Source organism: Colobus angolensis, unplaced genomic scaffold (assembly GCF_000951035.1).
Source record: "Colobus angolensis palliatus isolate OR3802 unplaced genomic scaffold, Cang.pa_1.0 Scaffold202, whole genome shotgun sequence".
Taxonomy (NCBI): domain Eukaryota; kingdom Metazoa; phylum Chordata; class Mammalia; order Primates; family Cercopithecidae; genus Colobus; species Colobus angolensis.
This window is the reverse complement of record NW_012115178.1, coordinates 4,610,356-4,628,438: the sequence shown is the minus strand read 5'-3', so window position 1 is coordinate 4,628,438 and position 18,083 is coordinate 4,610,356. Positions and strand designations below refer to the sequence as shown.

The window sequence follows — 18,083 nt, the reverse complement described above, 5'->3', positions numbered from 1 at the left end:
GGCTGAGGAGGGGCTACTGTACCTAAAACTCTGTTGCCATGGCCAAAGTCCTATAAGGATTGCTATTCCTCTGAAAAACCACACTCACGGCCCATCTACAGAGTTCAGTCAGTATGACTGTTTAGAGAAATGCTTCCCATTTAAAGCGATACTGTAAGGCACACTAGGGTGATTAGATGAGGCTGAAGGTAACTGGTATACCTGTCCTTGTATGGTACATACCTCCATCAGCAGGCTGGCTGGAATGCTCAATTTAGAGGGCTCTCTGGACAAACAGTTTTTAAAGGTGATGAATATCTTTTATAAAAATAAAAATATCTCTCCTTAACTGATCTGCCATACACATTTCATATTTCCATATGTCAAGTTTGTCAACTGAGATAGACATGCACTATTTGCCTGATTATAATTTTACTTCTCAAAATAGCTTATTCCCAAAAAATGCTAATTTCCATATTAGTCTTGTCCACACCCAGAAAGATTCTAATCCAAACCCAAGAAAGAAAAGAAAAATTATTATTTAATGCAGTAAGTTTACCTCCACATATAAACCATATATGTATATGTACCTATACAAATGTGCACAGATAATGGGCTTTTCTAATAGCACAGGGGATAAAAAGTAAATAGAAATAGTGTTGCAGTATTAGACGGAATAAATTATTTTACAAATTTACCCATTTTTCCCTTCCCCTCTAGAATGTAGTGGGGGAAGAGATTTGCATCTGTCTTGCTCATTGCTATAGATTCCCTGACAATGCCTGGCATATATGAGATACTCAATAAATACTTATTGAATTGAATCCATGGGATCAAAACAAATTGCCTTTCATGTGTTCTAGGATTACAAATAGAAAAAAAAAAATCAGAGACATGTAGCAAGACCACCAACTTCCTTAAATTCCACTGGCTATTTTATTTCCTAATTGGAACCTAACTCCTGTAGTCAATGCACCTAGTAGCTTTGATGCTTTCTGATCAGCCTCTCATTCCTGTACCTCATGCAGACACAAGCTTGGGCCTCTTTGGAGCAGGTTGAGACAAAGGTTAACTTCTTCCTGGAACCTAGAAAAGGCTAATAAGCCCTGTGGAATAATATTTCTAAGTATTCACCATACTGGAATCAATATCAACATGCTGTCAGTGTGTGCATTAGCCCCACACTCAAACAAAGAACAGACCTTAGAGCCCAATAATGATGCTGGGCGTGGATAGCTGGGGATGAGCAAGATGATACAGAAATGACTGTATCAGCTCTCCTCAAACATAAGGCTTCCAGGATATTACACAAGACTATCATTCTTGTACTTTGTCAGAGATAGACAGGGTTTGGTTTCAGCCACTGATACATTCAGCAAAATAAATCCTCTATCTTCTTAACCTAAGAGATAGATTCAGGTTACACTTCCCAGACTGTGAGAGAAGTTTCTGCTTCCCTGGCAACACCAGGGAATACAAACATCTTAAAGTTAACAAAGCACCACAAATATAGCTGATAAGACAGGTATATAACAAAGTTGAATCATTACTGACTCAGCTAGACCTGCTTTGAGTGCAACTCCATCATGCCCACACTTACTGTAACATTTTCCATACAGAGATCCTGCTAGAAAGTTATGTCAAGCAAGGGTAGTGGCAAAGGTCTAAGCATCAACTTGTGGTTACTTAAATCTCTAGGTACAAAGTAAATATTCACATCTGATCAAGATTCATGCTCATCCTTACGGCGAAATCAATCTTAGTGTTGCAAATGAGATTTCATTCTACATGTGAAATCTGATTTTCCAATTAGAATGAGGAGGGGTGGGGTACATGTGATAGAGTACAGATGACTGATCTGTATGGTATACACAGTAAAGATGTCATAAAACAGATGACCATGGGTAAGCATGTGTGCTGCATGGCCAGAGTGCAATGATTTGGAATCACTTATTAACTACATAACCTTAGCTAAGTTTATTTGCCTGGCTAAGGACTGCTTTTTGCAAAATGTGAATAATAACACCTAATCCTATAAAGTGAAATTATTACTCTCTACTTCATTATAATAATAATTATAAGAGCTAAATAAGATATACACAAAACTTAAATCAGTACTGATACACAGTGAGAACTGAATAAATTATAGCTATGATTATTATGATTATTATTTTTATCATCCCTAAGTGGCCTAGTTACCAGCAAATAATTAACTTCTTTGTAACTTTGAAATTTATTTATGAAAGCCATAACCAAAAGTAGAGAGGACATTAACTTCTTGTGAGGCTTCCATGGCCTAAACTTTGTCCAATAAACATGGTCTTGATGATCTATCATTACTGTGAAACAAAATTCCATAAATTGTAGAAAGTTTCAGTGAGGCACCAATAAATACAGCCATAGAAAAATCTCTTCCTTCCCCTATATATACACACACACACACCATCCACCTCTTGGGGATATATTAAAACTGAGCCAGTAATTAAGACATGCAGCTAATCAGAGAGCAGCACAGGCTGTGGCCCTCTGCAAAGAAACGAAGAAACAAAACATTAGGATGACAGCTCCCATTACCAGGGCTTTGTTCTCCTGGAGCAAAAAGAGCACAAAAGCATAAAGTTGGAGAACTGTAATTGCATTTTGAACATTTGTGGGGGGAAAAATTACAGGCTTGTCTGAACCGGGAGGATGTTCCACTAGATAACTGCGTCAGTCCACACCCACCAGCGCCCTTCCCCACCCTCAAAGCATGACTCCACTTTTTCTAACACTGCCCTTAAGGAATCTAGCTTTTGTGACTTCCAGTAATTGAACAAATCAACCACGATGAAGCAGCTGAAGAGCACTTTAGACAAAAGAGACAAGAATTAAGCAAATAGAAAACTCATTAAAATGCTGCATTTTGCTTTTTTTTTACTCCTAGAAATTCATGTTATCAAAAAAGTCTTTTTTGGTTGCTCTTCTTCAGAAATAATACTTTAAGAGAATTCTAATAGGCACTAAGTGATTTTCTCCAGATTTATAATCTAGCTATGAGACATACTTTCCCTTCCCCCATCACCATCTAGCACTCTTCCCTGTCACCTTAGAGCTTTTGACTTAGATGCATTCACACCCAGCAGTCCCAGCAGAGCTTCCTGCTCACATTATATGACATAAAAAAGCAGGCAATGAACAATTCATGCTCCTAAGTGCTTGCGATAAAGCCAGGCTGAGCTGACCTCTCCCATCCTATACAGCTGCATGTCAGAAACATAAGCTTAAAGGACTGAGAGTAGCAAGCATGCGTGATGTGGTATAAACAAACAAATTAAAATCTGAGGCCTTTCCTCTGGCTGGTGCCTAATGGTACTAACATGCTCAATTCTGTGCAAAAATAAATAAATAAGTAAATATAAATAAATCACTCAAAGCTAACTAAAGTATTGCTTTTCCTGCTTTCCACAATACATCTCTTTAGCCTTAATAAACAGACTAAAAGAAGAGGAATTCAATGGTTGCCATTCTTTCGTGTAAGACTTTTTGAGTAAAAACTATCAATTTGGCAGCATTAAGCCACAAGACCACTCCCTGATTCTAAGTGGACATATTGATCAATTGAACTGACATGTGCCTCCTCCTTTCTCTTCCCTAGTAGCAATCAGCTGCACCACGAAAATCCATTTCATTTCCCAAAACAAAAGGCAACACACCGCTCCTTATCTGGCCCTGTCAGACTAATTTTTTAGAAAAAAAAAAAAAAAATAATGAAGATGCCTAAAAACAGAGCTAGGAGTTGAAATGAAAATGAGACACGTTTAGAGTTTTGGAATTGAGTTGAGGTTATGACTGAGTGCAGAGATCTATATTCCCTACAACCACTGAGGACCCTGACATTTATTTATCATACCCAGATTTTTGTTAAAGTTAAGCAAGGGATGGCAACACCACTGCCACTTCAGAGGTTCTCCCCCAGGTTACCCTTCACTGCAACTGCCGCAGAGAGGAGACTTGTTCCTTTCTCAGTTACAAGTCAGTCTGCAAACAACTCCAGCTATTTCAGAGACTAGCTAGAGATGGAAAAATATGTGGCAGTCTTTCAACTAACTCTGAAGGACATGGGTTGAAGAACTACCATATAGATCAAAAGGCTCAAATAATTTCATTTGTGTTAGGTCTTTATGCTTTTAATAAATTCTGTCTTGAATATGCAAGAGATCCCCTTTCACATCAGGGTTATGTCAAATGCTTATTCAGCATTTGTTCCTTGCCATGAAGAAACTGAAACCCAACCGAGGTAAATACTGAATTTCATACTGCAAATCACTGAATATTTCATATTTCAGAAGAGCAAAGAGGGGGCCAATTAGCTCTGCCTCCCAAAAAGAAATCTATATTTTTACAATGCTTAAATACTGTTAACTACTCATTTTAAAGCTTATTTGGAGTTTTGCAATTGAAAATCATCTTATGTTTATGAAAAATTCTGTAAGAACACTTAAAAATAACAGACAGAGCTGGAGTAAGAATAATTCTACATATTTTAATTCCTGTATGACTCTTACAGGCCTTTGTCTTAACCCGGCAGCCTGAAAAACAGATTTAGGTAAAACAGCCCTCCTTTCCCCAGTCCATTTTAAGCAAAGACAACATCCCCCAATCTCCGCCTTAGCAGACACCGACTAACCAACAAAACAGCCATGCAATTAAGGCCCAGACATTTAACACTCACCATCTCCTGATCCCACCGTCTTCTTTTGATGTTTACAGCACATCTGTAGGATGCAATACTAGGAGATGCCTTGTTTGACCTGCTGCATGATGCTGTGACATCAGTTCAGATGATGCAGCTCATTATGGGAAAGACTGCTGTTGCTATGGCAACTGGGATGTGCTAGGAATCCTTGCTGCATTTCCAGTGGAGCCTGAGACAATACGGAAGCCCTGTAAGAAACAGACGATATGCAAAATTTAGACCAAAGGAAGAGGATTCCTCATTGGACTAAAATCCATAGGTTTAGAAGGGATTTCCCTGAAAGCACTTTGGAAAAAATAAAAATTATCTCCCACTTTGTTGTTAAACATTTAGAAAAAAAGGTAGGAGGAGAAAATAGAATTAGTACTAAGCAAATAAAAACTGAAATGTGTAGTGTTTCCTTATCAGACAATTTGATCACCTTTTCCTCCCTGGTCAGTACTGGGATAGCTTTTTAAAAGTTATTAAAAATAATTTTTGCTCATCTGTCAAAGACCAAAAGAACAAAACAGTGAGCACAAAAATAATTTAAAATGGAATATAAACAGCTGACCAAATGACTCTCTCAAGTAAACAAGTTTTAATTCTCAAAACATGGGCAAACCCTTGGCCAGTGAAGTCTGTCCTGGTCATTTTCCCTGAGGAACACCAACCCACAGAACCTTCTCATGTAGAGTAATCCCAGCTTTCACCTGGTCATCAGATAGGCAGCAAAGGGAAGTTTGGAATCTAGAGGGGCATAACACGTGACCCTCAACTTCTAGTGACTCTTCCTTTGGCCTGCAAGGAACCCCTCCCTTTGATGGCCAAAACGCATGTCAGTCTTTTCTGGGATCAAACATAGTGATTGGAACAAGTAGCAGACCTGCTAGAAACTTCCTAAATCATTGGCATGCCAAACACTGGGGTCTGTTTTTTTCTTTTCTGAGCAATAAAACTGCCTACCACACAGATTATTCATGTTCCTCCCCAACCCCAAAAGCTGGAACTGGGTGAAAAGTCATATTTAAACAAGACACAGTAAGGTATTTCTCCAGTTGGTAAAAGAAAAGCAAACCTAAAGCAATCACTTCTTTCCAGTCCTGAGCAGAAACAAATATCATGTGGTGAGAACTGGGGGGAAGGAGATATGGACACAGCAGCCTGTGTTTTGCATATTTAATATTTGCAGGCCATTAATAGAGAAAAAAACCAGAATCAAGCTGACCTGTATCCACTCTGTCTTCACAACTCTGAAAAAGAACAACATTCCAAAAGTTTAAAATATAATGAGACAATTATGTTGTCTCCTCCTGCTTGAGATTTTAAAATGACACTGTTAACCACCAGCATAGGGGGTGTGGGATGAGTGGCAGAAAGAATTCAGGCAGTGTCTCTGTAAATAGGGGCTAATAAAATGCCTGAGAAGTGCCAAGATCCCAGCAGGGTGCACCATTAACCTCGCACAGAGCAACCCTGCCCTAGATGGGAAGACAGACTTGTTCTTGCTTCACCTAGAGAGGAATTAAGAGACCAAAGCAGGAGGTGAATCTGCCTGCGTAGGTCCTCAGTGGCATCAGCAGAGCCTGACTCCCCCACTTTATCTTAGACCTCAGACCACATGCCACACACAAGGAGAGAAGTAGTAGGCAGCTACCCCAGTGCAAAGAGCACGGATCCAAGAGTGAGAAAACCCAACTGTAAATGCCAGGTCCTCCTAGAGCATCTGTGTGACATCAGGCCAATTGATTAACTTCCTGGGGCTTCAAGTTTTTCATCTGCAGAGAAGATTGATTTAGCTAATAACCATAGTTTTCAGGTTTTTCATTAGTAATATAACCTTTATTTTAATGATACAGATCAAAGCTGGACTGCCTTGGTTGAGGCAAGATAAGAAGCCCAGAGCCCAGACTGATGAGCCATTCTCAACCACTCCCTCCAACTTCATTTTGCTATAAGCTGACTCTTTAAGATATCTCTGAAGAACCCCTCAGCCTCTGGAGAAGATAAAAAGACGTGGAGCTATTACAGAACAAGATTAGTCTTTCCAGAGCTAAAATCCACATGCTATAAAGAAGAGAGGACAGGGTTGGAGCAGGTGTTCCAGATTTGAATATGGCTTCTCAAGATGGTAAGAATCTTGTTAATCGTCTTTTCCAGAAGCAAGTCAATAGTTTGGTGGGAAGAAATGGGTGACTCATCAAACCTGAGGCCAGGTCAAACTTTTAACAACCTGAACTAGCTAAATTGCTGGCCCACAAAATGGCACTCACCAATGAAACGGAAGTGAAAGTGGAAAGCATCACCTCCAAAGGTGGCTAAGACCAACTGTCTCTTCTTCATATTTTCCTGTCCTGCTAGCTGGATGCAAAGAATCCAGCGGAACTCTGAAGCCCAGAAAGATAATGGCCACACATTGTGGATGGAGCCTGGGTCCCTGAATGACTGCATGGAGCTCAACCATCTTCTCCTAACTACCCATTGACCTACACTGGGCTCCAATGAGTGAGAAACAAACCACCACTGAGATTCTGGGGTAGTTTATTCTGAATAACTTATCTATTTATAGACAAAATTATAATAATTTAATAAAATATAATAAATTTTCTAACAAGATTATATTATATATCATTATTTATAATAAAGTAACAGTGTCAAAAACATGTTCCTTTATTGCAGACTTTTTTAATTTTATATTACTTTAAGTTCTGGGATACATGTGCAGAATGCTCAGGTTTGTTACACAGGTATACATGTGCCATGGTGGTTTGCTATACCTATCAACCTGTCATCCAGGTTTTAAGCCCTGCATGAATTAGCTATTTGTCCTAATGCTCTCCCTCCCCTTGCCCCAACCCCTTGATGGGCCCCAGTGTATGATGTTCCCCTCCCTGTGTCTATGTGTTCTCATTGTTCAAATCCCATTTATGAGTGACAACATGCAGTGTTTGATTTCCTGTTCCTGCGTTAGTCTGATGAGAATGATGGCTTCCAGCTTCATTCTTTTTTATGGCTGTATAGTATTCCATGGTGTATATGTGCCACATCTTCTTTATACAGACTATCATTGATGAGGATTTGGGTTGGTTCCAAGTCTTTGCTATTGTAAATAATGCTGCAATAAACATACATGTACATGTGTCTTTATAGTAGAATGATTTATAATCCTTTGGGTATATACCCAGTAATGGGATTGCTGGGTCAAATAGTATTTCTGGTTCTAGATCCTTGAGGAATCACCATACTGTCTTCCACAATGGCTGAACTAATTTATACTCCCCAAAATAGTGTAAAAGTGTTCCTATTTCTCCACAGCCTCTCTAGCATCTGTTGTTTCCTGACTTTTTAATAATCACCATTCGAACTGGCATTAGGTGGTATCTCATTGTGGTTTTGATTTGCATTTCTCTAATGACCAGTGATGATGAGCTTTCTTCTCATATGTTTCTTGGCCACATAAATGTCTCCTTTTGAGAAGTGTCTGTTCATATCCTTTGCCCACTTTTGATGGGGTTCTTTTATTCTTGTAAACTTTTTTAAAGTCCCTTATAGATTCTGGATATTAGACCTTTGTCAGATGGGTAGATTACAAAAATTTTCTCCCATTCTGTAGTTCACTCTGATGATAGTTTCTTTTGCTCTGCAGAAGCTCTTTAGTTTGATTAGATCCCATTTATCAATTTTGGGTTTTGTTGCAATTGCTTTTGGTGTTTTAGTCAGGAAGTCTTTGCCCATGCCTATGTTCTGAATGGTATTGCCTAGGTTTTCTTCTAGGGTTTTTATGGTTTCAGATTTTACATTTAAGTCTTTAATTCATCTTGAATTAATTTTTGTATAAGGTGTAAGGAAGGGGTCCAGTTTCTGTTTTCTGCATGTAGCTAGCCAATTTTCCCTGCACCATTTATTAAACAGACTGCAGATTTTCTAAGAGTTTTAAATCTGCTAATATGCATTGAGACTCTCCTGTAGAAATATAGTATGCAGTCTTTTCCTAATTTATATTTAACCACAGAATCCTTTTTTCATAGACTAATGTTCCATTGGCTGTCCATCTACAACACACTAAATATGACTGTAAACAGCAATGAACTAGAACACCACTAAACCTCCTATTCAGTCTGGGGCTACAGAAGAAGGAAAACATAAAACTTCTCTCACCTTCTGCACAACTCAGTCTGCCTCCAATCTTTCTCTGCCATCCTGAACTGACAAGACAGAAATCTGGTAGTATCATTTGCAGACAGCAACATTTATAGAAATGTTTCCTCCTGGCCGCTTTTTCCTATTTGTAAGTAGGCGTTGGCTATAGTTTGAGTGCTCCCTCAAAAATTCATGGGTTTGGTTTTCTGGTTTTTTTGTTTGTTTGTTTTTGTTTTGTGTTTTGTTTTGTTTTGTTTTAAGAGGAGGCATCTCAATATACTTCCCAGACTAGATTCAAACTCCTGAGCTCAATGAATCCTCCTGCCTCAGCTTCCCAAGTAGCTGGAACTAGGCTCATGTTGAAACTTAATTGCCATTGTGATGATATTTAAGAGGTAGGGCCCTCATGAATAGATTAACACCACTATCATAGGAGTAATTTAGTGATTGCAGGAGTTCAGCCTCCTTTTTCCACCTCCTGCATTCTCACCCTCTCTCACCATGTGATCTCTTCCACAATGTTATGATTCAGCAAGAAGGTCATCACCAGATGCAGCCCCTTGATCTTGGACTTCCAGCCTCCAGAACTGTGAGCCAAATAAACTTCTACTGCTTATAGATTATTCAGTGTTAGATAGTTATAGCAGCAAAATATGAACTAAGACAAAGCTGTATCCCAAATTCTTATTATTTCGAAAGCAAATTAGTATTATTTCCAAATCATCAGCTCATGATGCAAACATACATCTTGTGTTTGCATATTAGGGTTCTTAAAAATCTTAAAGCCATTTCTGAAAATGCAGCTGGCCTGCATCTCCTAGTTTACAATGAGAAAATTTGTAGATCTGAGGAATGTGTCTGTTAGTTAAGGAAGTACTAATGGATTTCACAGCTAAGCCCCTAAATTACCCTGGCTAAATATAATTGTGTATGTCTTATTCATTTGAACTCTAACTGAATATTCCTGACTGCAGATGACCTTCTACGTGGTCATTCAAGACCTCTCTCTTGAGGTTTCACCTTCCTCTAATGCCTTAGATTCCTGGGCATCAGTTGACCAATTGAGGAAAGATGGGAGATGGTACATGGGGAGGTTTTCATGGGCTAGATCTGGAAGTACCCTTCTTCACTTTCACCACATTCTACTGGTTAGAAGTTGGTCAAATGGCTATACCTATTTCAAGATAAGCTGGAAAATAGAATTTAGCTTTGTGCCATAAGAGAGAAGGAAACAGCTAAAATGCACAGTTATCCAGTCCTGCCACATTATGAGATCAGGAATATGATCCTTGCTTCAGGCTGCATTTTACATATATGTCTGAAATACCTTCAGTGAGTCTTCTTAAGCTCAATTGAACATTCAGGTGTATAAGACTATCACAGCCAACATTTGGCAGCAGCCTACTCAGAGAGTTTGCCAACAGAGCAGCATCAGGCATTCCTCTTCTCTGGAGTCTTGTGGTAATCCATGGAACAATCTATATAGTATCCAAAACTATTCTATCTGGCCCCCAGGTGACAGGTTAAGAACAGAGGTAAGAACACATTAGGCAAGTTCAAGAGTGCTCAGCCTTGAAAGCCTCATTCCTCACAGAAACCAGTATCTTTGAAACAACTTTACAGGCATAACTTCCAGATCCCTCCAAGAGCCACACCTGGTTACAAGAGTCACTGCACCCAGAGAAGCCCAAAACTACAGCTTCCTCTTAGAATTTATAGTTATCTCAAACTAGCTACTAAGAAGGGCTTACTCCTCATCTCCCATTTCAGATGTAGCCAGGGAATATAATGAACGGAACAGGGCCATGACAGAGTAAACAAACAACCCCTCTTGGAGAGCAGAGTCAGAGCCAGACCAGGTAAATTCCCCTTCTCCAAGGCAGTCATTTTCACTAACCAAGGGTCATTTTTACTCTAACCAATGTTACCCAACAACATGGTTGACATTTTACTGTTTTCAAGGGAACAGAGTTAGAGAGTTAACCAAAGGTCAAAATCTGATGCAGAAGGAGAAAGGGTTTAGTGAATCCTCTACCAACCGTGCCCAATTCTGGCTTTAAAAAAGACCTTCATTCACAGAATAGAAAAGTATTCAAACACTCTAACCACATGCCTATATGATCAGAAGCCCATGCTGACTGTGGATGCTGCTTCAATCAGTACACTTTCTCTACTTTCTGAGAGTATTTGGAGGCCAAAAATATTTGGACATCAGATATTTAGGCACAGTGCATATATGTGGCTGCTATTGTTGTTGAATGCTCAGCATCCCTCTGCTTTATATAGGTAGCCATGTAAAGAAGAAAGTATTGCCTGATGATTATTAATCATTGGCAATCAGAACGGAACTTTCAGCAGTAATAACGGTATACAAATTCAGTTATTTTGTTACCTAATGTTTGCATTTATTATTTCCTCTTAAGATATCACCTTTTTCTACATTCAAACTTACATGCTTTGGGTGGGAATCTAACCAAAGGAATGGAGTATGTGACCCAATCAATCTTAAGCTAATCAGTTTATTACATTCTCCCGACCCATGGAAACTAGCTCACAGGTGTACATGGGATACCACTGAAGCCACTGAGAAGCAATGAAACATTTTACTGAAAATCACTATTGGTTCCTGATTTTGAATAGGAAAGGATGTCAAGTCTAAAGTTGCTCATCCATTTTGTATTCGTGAATGAAGAACCTAAGAATAAAGCCAACACAAGGAGAAGAGCAGAGCTGAGTTGAGAAAAAGGAACACTATTCTCTCACCACTTGTGCCAGAAATCAGCCTTACTCTGGTTCTGTTGGTTATGAGTCCAAAAGTCCCTGTTTCTGCCTAAGGCAGTGTATGGCTTGGAGGTTCAGTCACAGTAAACAGAGGCCTACCTGATCCACAAAGTCATCTGAGAAATTGTGTAATGTATAAGTAGGCACCATAGGATGCAGCTTCCTAGGAAGGGGAAAGAAAAGCTCTTAGGTCCCAGAGGGGTTCACAGCCTCAGAGCTGAGACCCCTTCAAAGGGTTAGGCTCAGGGCCAGTACAGGTAAGACCTACTCACAAGGTAGATGCAAGATATTATCCTCCTTTACTCGTGAACATTCCCAAATTTACGATAGTGACCACCATCCCAATGAGCCTGAGTTCCATTCCTCTCCTTTCCTAGGCAAAATTCCCATCGGCAAAGACGAAAACCTCAACAATCCCAGGGAGGGTAGATCAGATCTTGAACGAACATTAGATTTGGAATCTGAAGTGGACCTTGGGGTGATTTTGCCCACAGAAACTTGCCCTAACCAGTTCAGAGATTTCTCTGACGTCCTTCTGAATTCAAGATTTTCTCCTGTCTGACTTTACAGAACTTTACAGTGTTTTTATTTGTTTTTGTTTTTGTTTTATTGTTTTGAGACAGGATCTCTGTTGCCCAGGCTGGAGTGCAGTGGCACAATGACACTTCACTGCAGCCTCAACCTCCCAGACTCAGGTGATCCTCCCACCTCGGCTTCCTGAGTAGCTGGGACTATAGGCGTGCCAGCATGCCCAGGTAATTTGTGCTTTTTTTGAGAACAGGGTTTCACCATGTTGCCCAGGCTGGTCTTGAACTCTTGGGCTTAAGCAATCTGCCTACCTTGGCCTCCCAAAGTGCTAGGATTACAGGAATGAGCCACAACACCTGGTCGACCAGTGTTTTGCTGTTTCATTTTGATTTTAACTCCAAACACAAACATTTGACAGGGAACCAAGTGGCTTTAATGTGTTAATGGAAGCACAATTGTGCTGCTTTATATAGGCAAAGGAAAACACTGAGGATGAACATATTAGGCAGGAGTTTACAAGCTTTTTGAACCCTGCACTGGGGCTTTCCTGTTTTAGCATTCAATGTTTTCATAGGTCTTAATCTTCCCTCCTCAAGTAGGCAGATCTTTATGGTACTGCTATTTTGGTCACACTCCTAGGCATAAGTAATTTCTTAATAAGTCCTTCTTAATTCTTAATTTTTTTGAGAAAAATAACATTATTTCCATTCCAGGCAATGATAAGCTTCCTGCAAGCTTTCTCTTTATCACCCCAGTGTTTGAAATGTTGTAAGATTCCACTAAGGTTTGTATGTGTAAATCTTTATCCCTTCCTTTACTGCCTAAAATACCAAAATATAATTTGCTAATGAAAAAATCAGACCTAAAATGACAAAGCAAGTCAGCAAGAAAACACATACATGTGTCATCAGAGTTCTTATTTACAGGAAATAAAGTGGTGCTCATGATACCTGTTTTCAAGTTATTCACAACTGTCTTGTAACTAACACAGCAATTTCACTCCACAAGTTATTTTAATTTAGTCTCTGCCCCTTACCCAAGAAAAAATATTGATAATCAATCCTCATTTACAAATATTATCCCAGCATAAACACAATACACTCTAGAAAAATGGAAATTTCCAAGATAATTTTAAAGATTCTCATTTTTTCAGGAAAATTAATTATATCATGCTTACGAGGTAAAAATCCTTCAGTAAATAATATATTAAAGGGTACACTACAACAAAATCACAGCAGCTCCAACAAAAAAGATTTATTTATGGGGTAGAAACATTTTCTTTAGCGAATAATCCAGTTTGACAAATACACTCTTAAAAATCAGCTCATCATAATGTATAGGGTTGTACACCATTCACAAGTCTTTTCATTTGCTAGGGTTCTATGAAATAAACAAGAGCTGAAATCCTACATCCTATTATAAGTATCAACTTCCTTTTACCTCTAGCTGAGACTTTACATCAGCCTGCCTTGTATTCCACTAAACAGATGTTTGTCACAGAAACAACTTCAAGCTCCTTTGGGTCAAGGACCGTCTTCCAGAGTAGCATAGGTTGTGTAGCAAGCACTTGTCGGGCACCTCGCCTAGTAAATGCTTTTTGTCTGAGTTTGCCAAATTCAACAACTTAATCCTCCATCCCATTCTCCAACCTCTGGCCAGTTAAACATGTGCAATCAAAAATTCCAAAACCGGCCAGGCACAGTGGCTCACGCCTGTAATCCCAGCACTTTGCGAGACCAAGACGGGTGGATTACCTGAGGTCAGGAGTTTGAGACCAGCCTGGCCAACATGGTGAAACCCTGTCTCTACTAAAAGTACAAAAATTAGCTGGGTGTTGTGGTGCATGCCTGCAGTCCCAGCTACTTGGGAGGCTAAAGCAGGAGAATCACTTGAACCCTAGAGACAGAGGTTGTAGTAAGCTGTGATTGTACCACTGCACTCCAGCCTAGGCAACACAGCAAGACTCCTTCTCAAAAAAAAAAAAAAAAAAAAAATCCAAAGTCAACAAACATAAACATGTGTGCATATAAATATACACACATATGCATATAGATTTAAAAACATATGCGACAATGAATTTTTGCATATATTATCAATCTTTCCTTCTCATACTAGTCAATGACATCATTTTATATTTGTTTACTAATTTACTACTGAAATAAACATTATATCAAGGTTCTTATTATGAAAATATTTCACAGTAATACAAAATATTATTGCTTCATAGAATTCTTCTGAAAAGGATTACACAGACACAAACATAAAAGTAAATATATAATACTCATAAGTATACATGTCACATAAAGAACATATACAGTAATATATACATTGAGATATAAAAAGAACAAAATCAAGTAATAAAATCATTGCTTTACTCAGTTCTACGTTTACACTGCTTACTTACCCAGCTCTTATTTGGAAGTTGGCAAAAGAAATCAACCTTTTTCCCAACAATGTAAGATTGAAACAATTTGGGACCTGTTTTACCGGTGTGTTGACTTGGCTTAATGTCTTTTTTTTTTTTTTTTTTTTTTTTTGAGACAGAGCCTCTCTTTGTCGCCCAGGCTGGAGTGCAGTGGCCTGATCTGATCTCAGCTTACTGCGGCCTCCACCTCTTAGGTTCAAGTGAGATTCTCCTGCCTCAGCCTCCCAAGTAGCTGGGACTATAGGCATTCACCACCATGCTGGCTGATTTTTGTATTTTTAGTAGAGACAGGGTTTCACCACATTGGCAAGGCTAGTCTCAAATTCCTGACCTCAAGTGATCCACCAGCCTCTGCTTCCCAAAGTGATGGGATTGCAGGCATAAGCCACCACACCCGGCATTGACTTAGTGTCTTAAACCACCTAAGAAGTGTGGCATAACTGAAGCATACCCACTGCGGTTGACCAGCACCAGAATAATGTCTGGTTCAGGATTTGAATTGTTAATGGGATGCTGTAGAATATCACTAATATACTACATTGGATAAGTTAGACCGAAGAAAAGGATGATGCCCCAAGGTGAAAATGAGCCAGCCTATTTACATATGTGATATTTCAAGTGTTCATCTAAGAACAGGTAAATACTAAATCCCCACCCCCACCCAAAGAGGGGCCACTCTGAGTTCCTGAGGAAGCGCTGTTTCTGATGCTCTGTGAGGCTCCCATGCACTGCAGGCTTTGAAATCAGCTTTGGAGTCCTCTTCCTCTGCAGGCACCAGCCTTACGAGTAACTGTCACTCAGATGGTGGGATCTCAGGAGAATCTGAATCTAGTTTGCCCTATGGTCTCCCTCACAAACCTGCTTTGGTTCCTAAATTACCTCAGAATTCAGTCCAATCAGTTGGAAGCTAACGAACCTTTTAAAGGAGAGGTATCACCGTCGGCCATCCACAACCATGGATACCTGCAAAGCAGCACATGTTGTGGGAAAGATACTAACTAGACTAGTGGGAAGGTAATTAGGTTGGAGCCCCAGCACTAACTAGCCACAGGAAATCAAAATAACTGCTCTGCTTACCTAACATTGCTATCATCCACTAAGAAGTAAAAGGCTGTATTTGAGCTTAAAGGGAAAAGGGAAACCAGTAAAGGGGAAGAGAAAAGCGAAGAAAAAAGAGGGAAAAAAAGGGGGAGAAAGGGGACTGAAAGGGATTAGGGAAAAAAAGGAGGAAAAAAGGACAGGGAAAAGGGAGGAAGGAAAGGAAAGAGGAAGATAAGGGGGTCAACAGGGGAAAATGGAAGGGGACAAGCAACGAGATGGGAAAGAAGTAAAGGCTGGGTGAGGAATCAAAGAAGGTAGGCTTTAAAATCTGAATTCCTTTCTGCACGTTACTCCCACCTAAAATCTGCCCTTGGGCAAATAATTTATCTGGGCTTTATGTTTTTTCCCCTCTGAGAAATGGGGATAATACCTGCCTTACAAGATTATTATAAAGATTAGCAATCATACATCCATTCAACAAATCTTTATTGAGCATCTACTATGTACTAGTCACCACTGTTCCAGGTGCTTGGGATACACCAATGAACAAACAGGCCATGATCCCTGTCCTTGGGGAGCTCATATTCTAGTATAAGTTAAAGGATCCAGCATGGTGCCTGGCATATGTCAGACATGCAAAAGATATTGGTTAATATTTTCATTGATACCTTATAATAACATATAAGGTGTTATGAAATATAAAATATTATTATTAGCCCAAATTAATCAGATTAGCCAGATTGCATTCCTATGGAGAAATGAAACTTAGAAGAGGTAAACTCTGATGTGCAGTGTAAGAAAGGTCTGGCAAACCAGATGGTGCCTGGGAGAGAGACTGAGGTAGAGCCCTGTGTATCCCCAGGAAGGACAGCCCTGCATCATCAGTAGGAGAAAATTGCTCTTTGACAAGAAACATCCACTGTGGACAATTAAATGAAGAGAAATAAACTACCATAATGCAGATGCTCCTTGGCTTACAATAAGATTACACACCAATAAATCCATTGTAAGTGGAAAATATCATAAATAGAAAATGCATTTAATACACCCAACTACTAAACCACATAGCTTAGCCTAGCTTACCTTAAACATACTCAGAGTACTTAAAGCAGCATACAGTTGGGCAAAATCACCCAACACCAAGCATATTTTATAATACAGTGTTGACTATCTCATGTAATTTATCAAATATGGTACTGAAAGTGAGAAACGGAATGGTTGCATGGGTACTCAAAGTACAGTTTCTACTGAATATATACCACTTTTACACGATCCCAAAGTTGAAAAATCATTAGTGAAACCATTGTTAAGTAGGGGACCAGCTTATTTGAGCTGCTATATTTATTTTCCTAGACCCCTAGGTTATTCTAAAGATTAATCAGGGCTGAGAAACATTGAACTAAATAATTAATATGTGAATAATTGAGAGCTACTTTGTTACATTATGTGAAGTATAAGTAGACAATTAGTGTACATGAAGAATCACCATAAACTTTGTTTGGTTAGGACAGGAACTTTTGAGGTTTTCTACTAAGCATGACATATTTGCATTGATATACTTTCTTTGTTCACTTGACTTACAGAAGGTGAGGGGGAGTGTGGAAGATGAGGCTAGACAGTGGGGCAGAATGGATCTTAAATGTGACTCACAGAGGGCTCATTCTAAGGGCAGCCATTTAGCATTTAAACCAGAAAAAGGCATAATCTGAATACTATTCTTCTAATAGAGTTTCCAAATATTTCCTTCTCATCTGGGCTTCCTATAAATGGGCTCCTCTTTTTGTTGTTGTTTGTTTGTTTGTTTGTTTGTTTGAGACACAGTCTCACTCTGTTGCCCAGACTGGAGTACGGTGGCACGATCTCGGCTCACTGAAACCTCCGCCTCCCAGGTTCAAGTGATTCTCCTGCCCCAGCCTCCCAAGTAGCTGGGACTATAGGCACGTACCACCGTGCCTGGCTAACTTTTGCAGTTTTTAGTAGAGACAGGGTTTCACCATGTTGGCCAGGCTAGTCTCAAACTCCTGACCTCAGGTGATCCACCTGCCTCAGCCTCCCAAAGTGCTGGGATTACAGGCGTGAGCCACCATGCCCGGCCGGGCTCTTCTATTAATCTCTAAATTGGTATGTTTCTCTCGTTTTTAATTTTATCTAGAAGCTATCTTTTAATTGGAATGGGTAAAAGTTTCTTGAGTAATACCCCACAAACACAGGCAACCAAAGAAAAAATGAACAAATGGGATCACACCAAATTAAAAAGCTTCTTCACAGCAAAGGAAACAATCAACAAAGTAAAGAGACAACCCACAGAATGAGAGAAAATATTTGTAAACTACCCATCTGACAAGGGATGAATAACCAGAATATATAAGGAGCTCAACTCTGTAGGGAAAAAAAAAAATCTAATTATCTGATTTGAAAATGGGCAAAAGACCTGGAATACCTAGGAATCCAACTTACAAGGGATGTAAAGGACCT

General features: G+C 39.4%; 1 protein-coding gene across 1 annotated transcript in view; it reads right to left on the bottom strand.

Moving 5' to 3' along the window:
- AKAP6 (A kinase (PRKA) anchor protein 6) overlaps positions 1-4,750 on the bottom strand; it is a 524,753-nt gene extending 520,003 nt beyond the window's left edge. Inside the window, exon 1 of the mRNA XM_011941871.1 lies at positions 4,691-4,750. The gene's annotated coding sequence lies outside the window, so the exon portion shown is untranslated. The remainder of the gene's footprint in view (positions 1-4,690) is intronic.
- Between the last annotated feature and the right edge of the window lie 13,333 nt (positions 4,751-18,083).